The 14791-nt window shown below is 38.8% G+C and overlaps 1 long non-coding RNA gene across 1 annotated transcript; it reads right to left on the bottom strand.

Moving 5' to 3' along the window:
- Positions 1 to 7685: 7685 nt before the first annotated feature.
- LOC144424363 (uncharacterized) lies at positions 7686 to 8684 on the bottom strand. Its single transcript, XR_013476655.1, has 2 exons — positions 8483 to 8684; positions 7686 to 7793 (listed from the first exon to the last, which is right to left on the bottom strand). It is a non-coding gene; the product is annotated as an uncharacterized LOC144424363 (long non-coding RNA).
- Positions 8685 to 14791: the final 6107 nt, after the last annotated feature.

Raw genomic sequence — 14791 nt, 5'->3', positions numbered from 1 at the left:
TGTTGTGTCATTTCATTACACAAATATTAAGGTGGTTCCAGTCTCGCTACAAAGTGCTGCTTTATCGCTACGAAATAATACAACACGCCCGGAAGGTGCTGGTTTTCAACTTTTTTCAATTTCGGGCCGGTAAAACCTTAAAACTAATTTGGTTGAACCTTGGAGATCAACTCAAGATGATAAAAGCACAAAACGTGATTAAACAAATGGAATTCGACAAAAGTATGCAATTCAAAAGCAAATTTAATCAGAAATTTGCAGCCGTCCTTTCGATATCATACAAGTTAAACGTAGTTGTATATATTTACGGTTAAACGGATTCTAATGGAGTTTTTCACAAGGCGGAATAAAGCGTTGTGATAAACAAGTGATGCTCCAATATGTGGACACTTAAGACCAAATCGCAGAGCGTTGTGATAAACAAGTGATGCTCCAATATGTGGACACTAAGACCAAATCGCAGCAATAATCTACCTTACAGTTTACACTACGACTACGTGAAAAAACTTCCCACTTTGGTAGCACGAAAGAGGTTGAAGAACAGCTACAAATAATATGTTTTAATTTTGAAGATGTCGACGCACAATTTTCGAAGTGGAAAACTAATCACATAGAGGCCACAGAAAGTTTTGAAATCAAAAATGTCCTGCATATCTTCGCATATAAGCCGAATGTAAAACTCAAAAAAGTTGCCAAACTAGGGGGTCCGCTTATACGCGCATAACTCTGATTGCACCAAGGGGTCTGCATTGTTTCCATGTCATGAATTGTCCAAATTGATTATAATGAAATAGAATAATATGGTATTCCGTGATGAAGGATGAGAAGAACACGCATGCCGTAATTTGGTACTATATAAGAAAGGACCGATATAAGAAAGAAAATGCCTCGCATGCTACTTACTTAAACAAAAAGCATCGCCTCTATCGATGACTGACTTTAAATTTGACTACTAGTTTTGCATAGCTTCACAAATCAGGGAGAATAGATTCGATTTTTTTTTTGAAAGCAAGCAAAACCAAATGAAACTGAGTACTTAAAATTCCGTGTGCTGAGCTGTTGAATGGATCAAGACCAAAAAAAAACGAATGTCAACAAAACAAAAAATTTGCCAGGATACGCCGGCATCTTGACGTAGCCTAGTTTTTATTTCATCCATTAGCACACTGGTGGGCCATAGAGTCATTTTTAAGTGGGTCACAAGTAGGGCTGGGCATTTCGAATCGAATAGTAAATTATTCGAATCGGTTCAGACTGGAATTTCGAATCGCCGCCATCTTGTTTTTATTTTTCCGCTAATGGTCGAGGTGAATTCCCCAATTTTTTTTTTTCATTGAAGTCATATTTTTTCAACGAAATTCTAACATATGACTATTTTCTGCAGTGAGTTATTGATAAAACGTGTTTGTTATTCTGTGTGAACGCTCAGTAATCTATCTGAGTGATTTATTCTATGTCTTCAGTAATTCATTTGTTGAGAGGACCAATTACTATGATAAAGTCGCTTACAATTTTATATTTTCAAGTATTCGAGATTCGATTCGAAAAAATTATTCGATTCGATTCTGGAATCACAAGGTATTCGAAAATGCCCAGCCCTAGTCACAAGCCTATTAAAAATTACTACGGTTATTGAAAAGTTTGGTTTCAATTGTGTCATTATAGTCAAATTTTTAGTGAAGTACCAATGAATGATGCTGCTGCTTTTCATTCTAATTATTAAAATGAAATTATTTATTTTTGCAAAAAAGAGTCTCGTTTTTCTTGTAGTTTTCCCCTTGCATGAGAAAGTTTGTGGGCCACAGAATTTTCATGCAACGAAAGTAGGCCACGAAAGAAAAAAGGTTGAGAACCACTGATTATTGATTAGCACAAAAGACGGTACTACCCAATTAATTACAGAAACGACTATTTCTACAAAAGGCCTTCGCCCTTCAAACGTTATGGACTTTTCCCCGAGCATCGACTTCCTTGTTTACTTCGTGACATTGGCCAATCAGCGAGATGCAAAAAGTGACGTAACAATACTCCCTTTTCGTATCCGCTCAGACACTTTTCTCACTCAGACATATTTTCAAGCGTGGTCGTAAACATTACCTCGTTTTCGCGTTTTTGAACTCTATTCGTTAGTTTACAGTCGTGTTTCGGAAACTTAAATATAAATCAGATAATTTAATGATCACTCTGTCTTCCTGGGAGTTTTAATTTAATTGCAGTAATAAAAAATTAGTGTAGAAATAGCTGTGATGGACTAGGCTAAAATTTTTTGTCGGTACTTTTAAAACACAGATTGTTGTATGTGATGAATCATAATGATGGTTTGAAACACATACCCCATTTTACAGGCGCCAACTCGCAAAAGCACTCTTAAAATAGCCCCGAAAATTTTGCAATGGTGGAGTATAGGAAAAAATTTTCGGGGGTCAAAGGTCGGGGAAAGGTCTATATAGTCGGGCGCATGTATGCAAATCCACGCTTTTCACTGATAAACGAGATAGTCCTCAATTTAGCAGATCACCCCTGCTGCAGGGCTGCCACTCTAGATGTTGTATAAGTAGATCTAAATGTTTTTTTCAAGATCTAGATGTAAAATTTGGAGCCTAGATGTTAGCTATAAAACCTAGATATTATATTTCAAGGTTCTAAATATTATTTAGTGGGGAATAAATAAAGAGATGTGTAGTCTATATCAGTGATTCCCAAAGTGGGCGATATCGCCCCCAGGTGGGCGAAAACGATACAGAGGGGGGCGAAAAAGTTGAAGGGGGCGATTTCGCGAAACCTGTTTTTAGTCGGCGCATGGTGCACTTGATTACTGTACTCTGCGTGCTTTCGTACGTTTGAATCACGTGGGCGAATATCAGACGCGAAAGGATTGCTGGACTCGCTGAAATTTCGGTGTTTAATTTAAGAATGGTTTCGCGAGTTGTTGCCTATAAAATGAAGTATTTGTTTCAAACTATCATTCTAATTCATACCATTCAACAATCTGTTTTTTAAAAGTACCGGTAAAGAATTTTTGCCCAGTTTTTCACAGCTATTTCTACACTAATTTTTGATTACTGTAATTAAACTGAAACTCCTAGGAGGACAAAGTGTTCATTGACTTATTTTATTTAAATTTCTGAAAAACAACTAAAAACTAACGAATATAATTCAAAATCGCGAAAATGTGGTAATGTTCACGACTACGCCTAAAAGTCTGTTTGAGTGAGGAATGTGTCTGAGCGAATGCGAAAGGGGGCATTGTTACATTTATATTTGCATCTTGCTGATTGGCCAAGTAAAGAAGGAAGTCTTTGCTAGGGGAAACATCCGAACGGCGGTTTTAACGATGAATTAATTTTATTTATCATCTACGCTCGAGGAGTATTCGGATATATTGCAATGCAATAAGGAAATCAAATTCATATTCTATTCGAGAGATTCATCACTGCTTAATTTTCGTAAGAATGTATCTTCTCAAAGAAAATCTTTATCAAAATTTCACAAACCATGCAAAAATATTCACTTCGATGTTTGAAAGTAGGCTACATGTGTCACATTAAATGTTATTGTAATAATTTTTTAATAAGACGACTGAGTTGAGTTCACGAATTGTCGGAGTTTTTGCACGATGTTCCGTTTTTAACTTTCAAAAAATATATACGATCCGCAAAAGAATAGCAATCATAACTTTGTCCCGCGAGCGACGTAAAATTTGCCGACCCCTGAGCCATCCGAGTCCACGAATCCAAAACAAATGGCTGAATAATGCTATGGACTCTGGTGATCGGACTGGAGGACGTGGTAGGATGAGGCATGGGGGATGAATTTTACCGCCGAAGAACCTATATATATCATGTATTTTGGTTAAGGTCGTCAGGCTGTAGGGATGAATGACATGTAACTAAATCATTATTATAAGTTTTGAAAAATTAATTTTGTTTTCATTATTTTAATGTGAAACGGGGTGGATTTAGGGAGTTAAATGCTATAAGGCAAGAGTACATGGCGGTTTTTGAGGAGGTAGAACCCTGGATTCTTCCATATCCGACCTCTGATATGGTGAAAAGGGGGTTTTTAGCCGCGAAACTATTGATATCAAAACAACTAAATTGCCTTTCCATCAGTAAACGGGGTAATTTTAGATGTAATAAAAAACTCGCTGAAGAATACCAAGCTCATCCATCTCATTAAAAAACACTATAAACTATGTTTTGTCTTCTTATTTGGTCTGTAATATATTCGTTTCAGACTTTCATTTTTTTTGCAGTGCCGGGGGGCGATGAAGTTGTATAAACTAGTGTAGGGGGGCGATGGTACAAAAAGTTTGGGAACCACTGGTCTATATAACACTGCACCGGTAATAGGTGAACAGGTGAATGAACATTATTCCACCATTTAGAAGATTGAGAAGGTGTAAGATTGATAAAACTCATTTATATTGTATTCGTCCACCGGTATCATATGTAATTAAGATATTTAAACGACGTGACGTTTTAAGTAACGTTAAATAGAAAGGACGACGTTGGTCCGATGAGTCGGTGCTTACTGCTTAGTACTGTAGTCCCGGTATTGTATTGTTGCCAAGGGGTGAGATTCAAGTTGCTTATTCCAAGATTTTAAAATTATAAATTTGTTCAAGTCTATAAGTGCTATTGAATTTGTCTCTTGTTAAACATTAACCTACCAAAATGCCAATGTGTATGCACTACCAGCAAAGATTAAAAAAAGATTGGTTTAAGGAATAGGCCTTTACTGCTTTAAGGAATGGATTGCCCCTTCAGACTGTCATTATACGAACAAGGCCTTTTGTTAGTTCTGTAGGTGGGAATGGAATTCTAGGTTATGATGTTAGCTTCTTCGACATCTAATATTCCTTTTTACAGTTTTATGTAATACAATAAACTTTGTATGATTCTGTTTCGTTAATTTTCATTAAATTCAATAACTTCATATCTGGGTTGGTAGCGTAGAAGTCATATTGGGGGTGACGAAATAGGGTCGTCGAGTCAAGTTAGGGGTGACGAAATACGGTCGGTGCGTGTCAGATAGGGGGTGACGAAAAACGATCGTTGCGTGATGTCAGGTTAGCGGTGACGAAATACGGTCGCTGCGAAGAAACCTTCGATTCGATTTCCGCATGTCAGAATAGTAGCATCACGTTTTGAACTGGACATATATAAATCAAACATAGCGTATATTCCGGTAATTTTATGAAAAATATATATGTATCATAGTTAAAATTGGTTTTGTATTTGAAGTTAATTTACCACAATTATCTTTTTACTCTTTAGATAGATATTACAACGATATTGGACGTCTAATACATTTAAATCATGTATAGGGGTGACGAAATGCGGTCGTTGTGTGTCAAAATGATTGTGACGAAATAGGGTCGTCGAGTCAAATTAGGGGTGGCCAAATACGATCGGTGCGTGTCAGATTAGGGGTGACGAAATACGGTCGTTGCGTGGTGTCAGGTTGGGGGTGACGAAATACGGTCGGTGGTGGTGTCAGATTAGGGGTGACGGAATAGAGGACTTGCACGGGTCACGTGACCTTGTTTACTGGACAGCAATAAAACAAAAACGTCCATTTGGCTCCTGTCAGTTGCAAGTCGGATTATACGTTTCCGTTTTGTTTGGCTGTTGAAAATGGTTATTTCGTATTGTTCCGCTGGCTGTACGTATAGTATAGACAACGAAATGGATCTTCAGTTATATACCACTGTTTTCAAAAGATCCGGAACGTCGCGCAATGTGGATATCATCTATTGGCAGGACTGTTTGGTGTCAAGTCCAGAAGCCATCTCACTTGTGTTTCACTGTTTGCGGACAGCACTTCGTTGATGGTGAGTCATAATGTGCCGTTATCAATTTTTTTGAATATTCATAAGCTCCCTCATTTCAATGGAAAGCAGATGACAAACTACTGTTATTGGTAGGCCTAGGCATAGGCCTACTCGCAGACTTGACTCGTGTAAGGTATTATTCAATAATTGCCATAAGGTATTGTTTCCCTAGTTAGCAGGTAATCTATTAGTAAGTGTGAAAAGTTGAATAGATAACTAAAGTTTAACGCCAGTGCTAATGCAAAAAATAACCAGAATTCAATTGAATTCTCCATCTAAGAATACGCTCGCCACCGCATCTCTGATCCCCATGGGAGTTTCACAGGTTTCAATCCCATGCGGGGATAGTTATGTGCGAGGGGATTGCAGCTCTCCTCCCACTGAGGGTGGTTCACACGACCGCTGGTCAATCAAGTCCATGCTTCTAAAACAAATAACTGGCTATCTAATCCCGACATAGAATGGTAATCGTACGATGTTGCACCTTGCAATCTGTCCCCAACCACAGATACATTTCTATCCTAAAAACTACCCACATTGGTAGGCATAGTTGCGTTTTAAATTGAAAAAAATCTTCATTAATGGTCAGAAGGTGTTGTCTGATTGTTTTGTTAGTTAGCAGGTAATTTATTACTGATCTGATACACAAACTTGGCACTGTCAAATGATGATTAGTGTTTAATTTATTTTCAGGAAAAAGGGAAGATAACCCATTATCAGCTGCTTATATGTCCCATCGATATTTGAATTTTCGCCATTCCCAGAAAGAAAGAGAATAGTTTAAAAAAAAGGGGGATTTTGAAGAAAGGCAAAAGGTAGGACCATTTCAACGAATTCTGTTAACTTGTATGCGTTGCAATATTAATTTGCAGTTGTTAGCATAAACATTTAATGTGTCTTTCGACTAGACCTACCCCACTTTAAAAAAAGCCGCCTACACCCCTTTTCACTAGAACCATAATACTGTAAAATATTTGATAGAAATCACCCCTGAGGCATCATATCTTTCATTTGAAAGGCTGTAGAGGCAGATACATTTTTTACTCTAAATTATGGAATGTTACTTCCAGGTTATCTTATCCTTGCTTATAGATGTCTTGTGGTTAGTGACTCCGACTGACCCATGCATGCCACACTGAAAATTCTCCCGTGTACCCATAAAATAAGGCTGTTGGAGCCTTCAGACCTTAAAACAGTCGAATCTGAGCACGATGGATTCATGTGAAACACGTAATATGCATTTAGAGGCAAAAATATCCCATCCTGAGCAGCACCGATCCACAACCTCCTGCCTATGGAATCAAATCATTAGACAAATTGGTGTACTGTGCGCATTCACAAATCTTTGCGAATCAAGTGTGCCTTTTGACTAAAGAAAATTTAGCATTGAAATGGTCAATCTCAATATCAACCTATTATCTGCAGATAAAGCCAATTGTTTTTTAAAAATACATTTTTGATGTGCTTTATTTTTCAAATATAATTTATAATTACGGTAAAGTGTGTGATACCATTTGAAAATTAGCTTGGGTTACACCCCTCTCAAATAAAAGTTTAGACTCTTAAGTCATATCTCATAATATTCTTTAAACAAAAGGTTGCGGCTAGCCGGCTACCCATCAGAATTTCCTTTCAGATCACAAAGTCGCAATATTACGCCTCGGTAAGTTTCATTGGCAACTGTATCTGGTTGTAGTATCGGTGTCCAACGTTAGACTAAAACCTTCACTACCAGACCCACCGAAACATTTTTGCGAAGTTGCTTTCGTTAAAGCACAATGGACACTTTATCTCCATCAATCCACAGTAATCACAAGATACTATGTCATTACGATAAGCATCAATAGATGGATACTGAGGATGTATTATCAAGTCACGCAAGCTGAGGTCTTGTGCCACTGTGGTCTTGTTGCAACTTATACTTTGCCATCCATCTATTCCATGGTCGCACCCATATCTGTAAGATAATGGATACAGAGAGAGTTTTCATACAATCTAACGATCGAGGAGTGTGAAATTTATGTCCATATCCCACCACAGCCACTAGTCGTAAATGAATTTGATTCCGGGTAGCATATCTTTTTTACCAATGACAATAAAAGGACATTATGGATCAGTTGTACCAGCACCGTTAGGATAGGATTTATCTGGGGGGGAGCCAGTTATTTGTTTTCAGAAGCATGGACTTGGATGGTGGGGAATGGTCGTAACCGATCAGCGGTCATGTGAACCACCCTCGGTGGGAGTAGAGCTGCAATTCTCTTGCACATAACTATCCCCGCATGGGATTGGAACCTGTGAAACTACCAGGGTGATCAGAGAGGCGGTGGCGAGCGTATTCCTAGATGGCGAATTCAATTGAATTCTGGTTATTTTTTGCATGACCACTGATGTTAAACTTTAGTTATCTATTCAACCTTTCAGACTTAGTAATAGATTACCTGCTAATTAGGGAAACAATACCTTATAGCAATTGATTATTAATTCCTTACTGTCTTACACAAGTCAAGTCTGCAACTGCAAGTAGGCCCACGCCTAGGCCTACTAATAACAGTAGCTTGTCATCTGCTTTCCATTGAAATGAGGGAGCTTGTGAATATTTTAAAAAAAATGATAACGGCACACTATCACCACATTATCACTCACCATCAACGAAGTGCTGTCCGCAAACAGTGAAACACAAGTAAGATGGCTTCTGGACTTGACACCAAGCAGTTGCGACGTTCCGGATCTTTTGAAATCAGTGGAATATAACTGAAGATCCATTTCGTTGTCTATACTATACGTACAGCCAACGGAACAATACGAAATAACCATTTTCAACAGCCAAACAAAACGAAAATGTATAATCCGACTTGCAACTGACAGGAGCCAAATGGACGTTTTTGTTTTATTGCCGTCCAGTAACACAGTCACGTGACCCGTGCAAGTCCTCTATACGGTCGAGGCGTGTCAGAATGTAGATGGCAAAATATGACTGAGCGTGTCAAATTACCGTAAATCTGGCAGTAGGGTGCCGGTACGCAATCAGTGACAGCGAGCTGGATGAAATCGAGGATCACTAAAATTTGAAATTGAAATTCGCCGAGTATTTATATGTTTATTGTAGCAATTGGGCCTCTGTTAAGTACTATCAACCAGTGGCGGCGCGTCAATAGGGCCAACCGGGGCAATGCCCCGGTTGTTTTTTCGGTATAATAAAAAATATTCGAAAAATACCTCAATATCAGTTGCACAGACTGTCTACACTAGCCATATTCTCCCGACATGGTTCATTTTTCGCTCGCAAAGCCTTCGCCGAACGTCGACGGGGCGACGCCGATTTTGCCCCGGTTGCTCATTGTATATCGTATTCTCTCTTTTATCTTCCACTCGCCGGGTTTGTCTCGTTTGTTTTCTGTTTCTTTTACTAAATCATTGGGGCCGATCGGGACTAGCCCCGAAATTATGACGACACAATGCCGACGTTTCTTACAACAACGTGTTGACATATTCACGCATTCCTTCTCGTTCGTTGGTTGCTTGAAGAGTTGATAGTTTCCTCGCCTTCGTTTTTGTCGCTTGTTTCGCTATTTGAATCAGTTAGAGACCTTTAGTCCATTTGCTTTCGATTTTCCACATTCCTTATGAGCTCCTCACTTCTTTCCGGCTTCGCATTTTTTAGCCTTAGACCTCATAATGAATAAGATTGATGCACTACTTCGCACTCCGTTTTCGCAGCTGCCGCTGGAACAAAAATTAGAGGTACAACGTCTTGGGCCTTATCAACCAAAAAATTGTTCACTGGAACAATCCCATGACGGAGGAAAGCGTCGGCGTACATTCTGCGCAGAAACTTGGTATAAAAAACACGAATGGTTGTGTTACAGCGAGGACAAAAATGCACTTTTTTGTTTTTATTGCCTACTTTTTGCTACCGCCCGTGACTCACGTTGGTGTAAATTTGGTTTTAGAGATCTTAAACATCTTTCCGAGCGTGCCAGGGATCATCAATCTTCTATGGAGCATCTGGACAATGCAGTAAAATACCGAACATTCGGAAATGTTAATATTGCAGCACAGTTGGATGAAGGACGCGCGGTTTCTATTCGTCGGCACAACCAAAACGCCGAGAAAAAACCGCCATGTTCTCGGTCGATTGATAGATGTTTTGAAGTTCATTGGTTGTCACGAGCTGTCCCTCCGTGGGCACGATAAACGGGCTGGCTCTTCTAATAGAAGGGTATTTTTGGATATGGTGGAATACACCGCATCCCTAGATACGGTATTGAGAGATCATCTTGATGCCGCAACTGTTTCGAAAGGGACATCTAAGGATATCCAAAATGATTTGCTCGACTCAATGTATAAAATTTATTTACAACATTTAGCTCTGGAAATTGAGAATTGCCAGTTCCTTTCGATTCAGTCTGACATCACGTGCGTTTCCCAACTGGCTGTGATTTTTCGGTTTGTGAAAGATGGTAAACCTACCGAGAGATTTCACAGCTTTGTACCAATCGTTGATCGCACGGCTTGCGGGATATCGGCTGTACTGAAAGAAGTGTTACAGCCTTACAACGCGAAGTCAAAATTGATAGCTCAAACTTATGACGGCGCGGCAGTCATGAGTGGGTCGAAACATGGTGTCCAAGTTTATATAAAAGAAGATTTTCCCCATGCGCATTTTTTACATTGTTATGCACACCAATTTAACCTCGTTATTAAAAATATGTGTCTTGATACCCCTCTCGTCCGTATATTTTTTGCAAATGTTTCGGGGTTTTCTTCATTTTTTTCCGTTTCGCCGAAGCGCTGTGACCTCCTTCGCCAGATATGTAGCCGCTGTCTCCCAGCTTGTGCACCAACACGTTGGAACTTCCAATCACGCGTGGTGCAGGGCGTGTCCGAAATTAGGTCTGAGCTCATTGAGTGTTTCAATGGCATTCAGAGCTCTCCGGTTTGGGACGAACGCTCTGTGAGGGAGGCGGCAGGTCTAAAGCGTCTGCTAGAAGATGGTGAGTTTTCATTTTTTCTCGCTTTTTTCTCCACAATATTCTATCACGTGGATGTATTATACGGCGCTTTGCAGTCAAGGCTAATGGATGGAGCGTCTGTGCAGTCGTGTATTTCAGACTTCTGCGATGCTGTATCTCGTATCCGGGAAACAATAAAATACGACGACACATGGAGTGCTTCTTTACGCCGCGGGCAAACAATACAGCGTTTGATTTTGTCTGCAAAGGAATGCTGTGACATTCTGGTGAATCAAATAGGCGATCGTCTGCGCACTGAACACCTTGCCGCGTTCTCTTTGATGAACCCTAAAAAATTTTCAAAATTTGCACGTCAATTTCCCATCCATTTGTTGGCTACTGTCTCCAAATTTTACCTCATGATAAACGTGGGTAAATTGGAAAATGAATTGCGATGTATATACACCAGTCAAACTTTTCAACACATCAACTTCAACTTGCGCGCTCTATGGGTTCCTCATAGATAACACTCAAGTAACTATCTTTGCGGCGTCTGCAAAATTTTAGACATCATTTTGACGACGCCTATTTCTTCCGCCGACGCAGAGCGAACATTCAGCACGCTGAAGCGTATTAAAACGTATCTCAGAAACACAATGAAGCAAGATAGATTAAATTCCTTGGCTGTTTTATCCATTCACAGAGACGTTATTTCTGGGATGCATGACTTTAATCAGCGCGTTATTGAGCATTTTGCTTCCAAGAAACCGCGGCGTGTTGCATATATGTTCAAGCAGTAGAAGTCTAGCAGCATATATATCTATGAGTGAGCGACGCATGTCCTTATCTTTGCATTAACTTTCCTTTCTTCATAGTAACGTTTTAAACCTTATTTTGTGTTTTGTCTGCTTTCCCGAAGTTTCTGTTAATATGTCATTGTATTTATCTGGGTAAATATTGCCTTTCCTTTTGAAAGAGGTTTCAAAATAAACTATGTCTATATTTTTTAATCCCTTGACTTGGACCGGTTTTAAAGACACTTTCTTATTGTTAAAAATTGTCGCTTTTGCCGATTGGTTGTTACCGATGGAATGGTTTTTATACTCATAAAATGATGGGAGAACTTACAGCGCTCATCCTGTCCCCGTAGATGGGGGTGACTTGGTCCCGCAGTAGCTTGCCCCGGTTGTCAAAATGACCACGCGCCGCCACTGCTATTTACGATTACTGGAACAAAATTAAAAAGCTCTATAAATTTAAATAATCATTGAGTTATTTGATTTATACATAATATTCGGGAATGCGACAAAAACTGAAAATCCACGAAAGCAAGCCAATGATTACAGCTATGCCTAAAATCTTTCCAAGTGAAAAGTGTCCGAGTGGCCGCGAAAACGGTTGCGTCACTATTGCATCTTGTAGATTAGTCAACGCTACACAAATAAACACGGGGGAATCCATTCAACTAACTAGTAGACTTCCGCATTTTAATTTCAAGTCAAGGATTATTCTTCAATGAAATTTTTTTTTTGAAAGTAATTAATTTTTAAAGCATCCACAAGAGCCGCAGGAAAGGTTGTTGAGAGCCGCATGCGGCTCTCAAACCCTAGTTTGAGAACCACTGGACTAAAGTGTCCCTGTTTATATTTTATATATATTTTTATGTTTATATATTGACCCTTGTTTAATGCTGTTATGTCGGATCCCGACCACTCACTACACGAGATAGAAAAACTACGTCATTCGTTCTTCTTTTTTCCGGTTGCTGCGCTGGCAACAACGGTTGTGTGTTATTCGCTGTTTAATTAAGTTTTTTAGTTGTATTCGCGGATTGATTTAAATAGTTTAGTGGAAAATGGGAGACGACGACGATGAAGACTGTGTAGAACAAATAAATACTGTGAATATTTGATTTTGTGTGAATTTGATAGGGATGGGCCGGGATTCGAATCCGGGCATTTTTTGAACTCGGATTCGATTTCGAGTCCACGTCGTTTTTACCGAGTCTATAATCAATTCTGTTTTTTCTAATTTACCCCTATGTTTGTACTTTTACCCCTATAAGTCTCACTACATACCTTAACTAGTTGAAATTCAAGGTTAGATATTTAACAATATCACTCGTGTGTATTATAAACACTCCTAATAACAACGACGACAGATATCCAGATAATATAATGCAAAGTAAAAACTATTGATAGCTTATAACAATGATGCGCCAGTCGCCTTCAAACTATCTATCCTTTTTGGTATACATGTGATACACAATAAAATATGAGTTAGCGCAATATTTCTGAGTTTTCGATTCGCGTAAATAAATATGAAACATGCGCAGGATCAACCCAAGTGGGAATCTCATCAATACCTCTTTCAAATCGAGTTTATTACGTGCAATCCTTTCTCTAAAAAAAGGGAGCAATGGAAAGCCTGGAACGTTTTGGAACGTTTACATGAACTACTAAATTGCAAGCATTGTATTGACGACGAGTGGAATCTCTCTACCATTTGCACACGCGATACAGTAAATTTAAGGTTAGAAATATCTGGAATTATGGGAAAGCATTGTAGTCAAAAGCTTTTTATTTTTCTATTTGACATGTAAGAATTTCTGAATAGCCGCCCAGAATTGACGCAAGGTGGTGGGCTAGAAATCCAGTTCACAGCCAAGGCGCACATTGACCCACGTTTACGTTTTTATTATGGCAGCCAAAAAAGAAGAAAAATATATTTTTAAATTGATTCAACAGCTATCTGCGGAACTATTAGGCAAAAAATATGAGCTACGACGTATGTTTGTGAGCGCGCGATGCTGTAGTATGGTCAAAAACGTGTTTTTCTACTTTTACGTTGTGACGTCACGGACTCGGGAGGATTCGATTCGAGTCCTTGACCTATTACTCGGATTCGTCGAATACTGTGAATATAAAATTCAAAAACAACGGATGGCTTAATCAGGAAGCTGTCTAAAATACCATCTACGAAGCTATAGGTAAAAACACAATCAAGTGTATGTATCCATTAGATGGAATATGGAGAATAAACTTCAAAACGGCGGAAGCCTGTAAAAAAGCAATGGAAGGAATAAAATACAACTTCAACAACGTTAGTACCGGTAACACATATACTGCATATCCAGAGGAAGTATACTCTAATATAACGAACGTCACCGTAAGCAAAGTTCCAGATGAAATTTCTGACAAAAAAATGACAAAACTTCTATCAGGATTCGGAGAAGTTAAGAGCATGAAAAAAATGGTATATGAAGACGGCATTGAAAATGGAACACGAAAATGTAAAATAGTTCTAGGAAAAAAATATACCACCGATAATTAAGCTTCCCAAGAAGTATACTGGAGAAGAAATCCATACATTCTATTCAGCAAGACCCAGAAACATGAAGAAATACAAGTAACTGGTGCTATATCTGTCACTCACTGACTCATGAAGTGGAGATGTGTCCAAGAAGAAGGTACTGATGTAGGTACTGTGGAGGTAAAGAAAATCACATGTAGAAAAAGATATTGAGAGAAAAAAGATGTATCACAACTTTCACAAGAAGCTGCAAATTCCACAACAGAAACCTAAGAGTCAACGACCGCACAACAAAATACAAATTTAAATTTAGGGAACCAGCAAGAGTCATCGGAAGAAACAAGAACCAATACATCTAGGCACATTTAGAGATATCACAAAAGCTCTGAATAACAGTCACATTGCATATAACAAAATTGAAATATTTGCTGGAACAAATGAAATCAAATCAGTCCCATACGACATCACCAAACTTAATGTAAGGGGACTCCTTAGGCAAGCTAAATAAATAGCTGAAAATGTTTTCATATGTGGCATAGTGCCAAAACGTGGCTTAAGTGAATGAAATCTCGGGTGTGACAGATTAAATGATGTTATGAAGGAAGAAGCCAAAACTGGAAAAGTTACTTACATCGAAAGACCAGCAGGTATGGCTGAAAACAAAATAAATGATAGTTTATTTGAAACT

The sequence above is a fragment of the Styela clava genome, chromosome 6, assembly GCF_964204865.1.
Source record: "Styela clava chromosome 6, kaStyClav1.hap1.2, whole genome shotgun sequence".
NCBI lineage: Eukaryota > Metazoa > Chordata > Ascidiacea > Stolidobranchia > Styelidae > Styela > Styela clava.
This window is presented reverse-complemented; position numbering and strand designations above follow the sequence as displayed.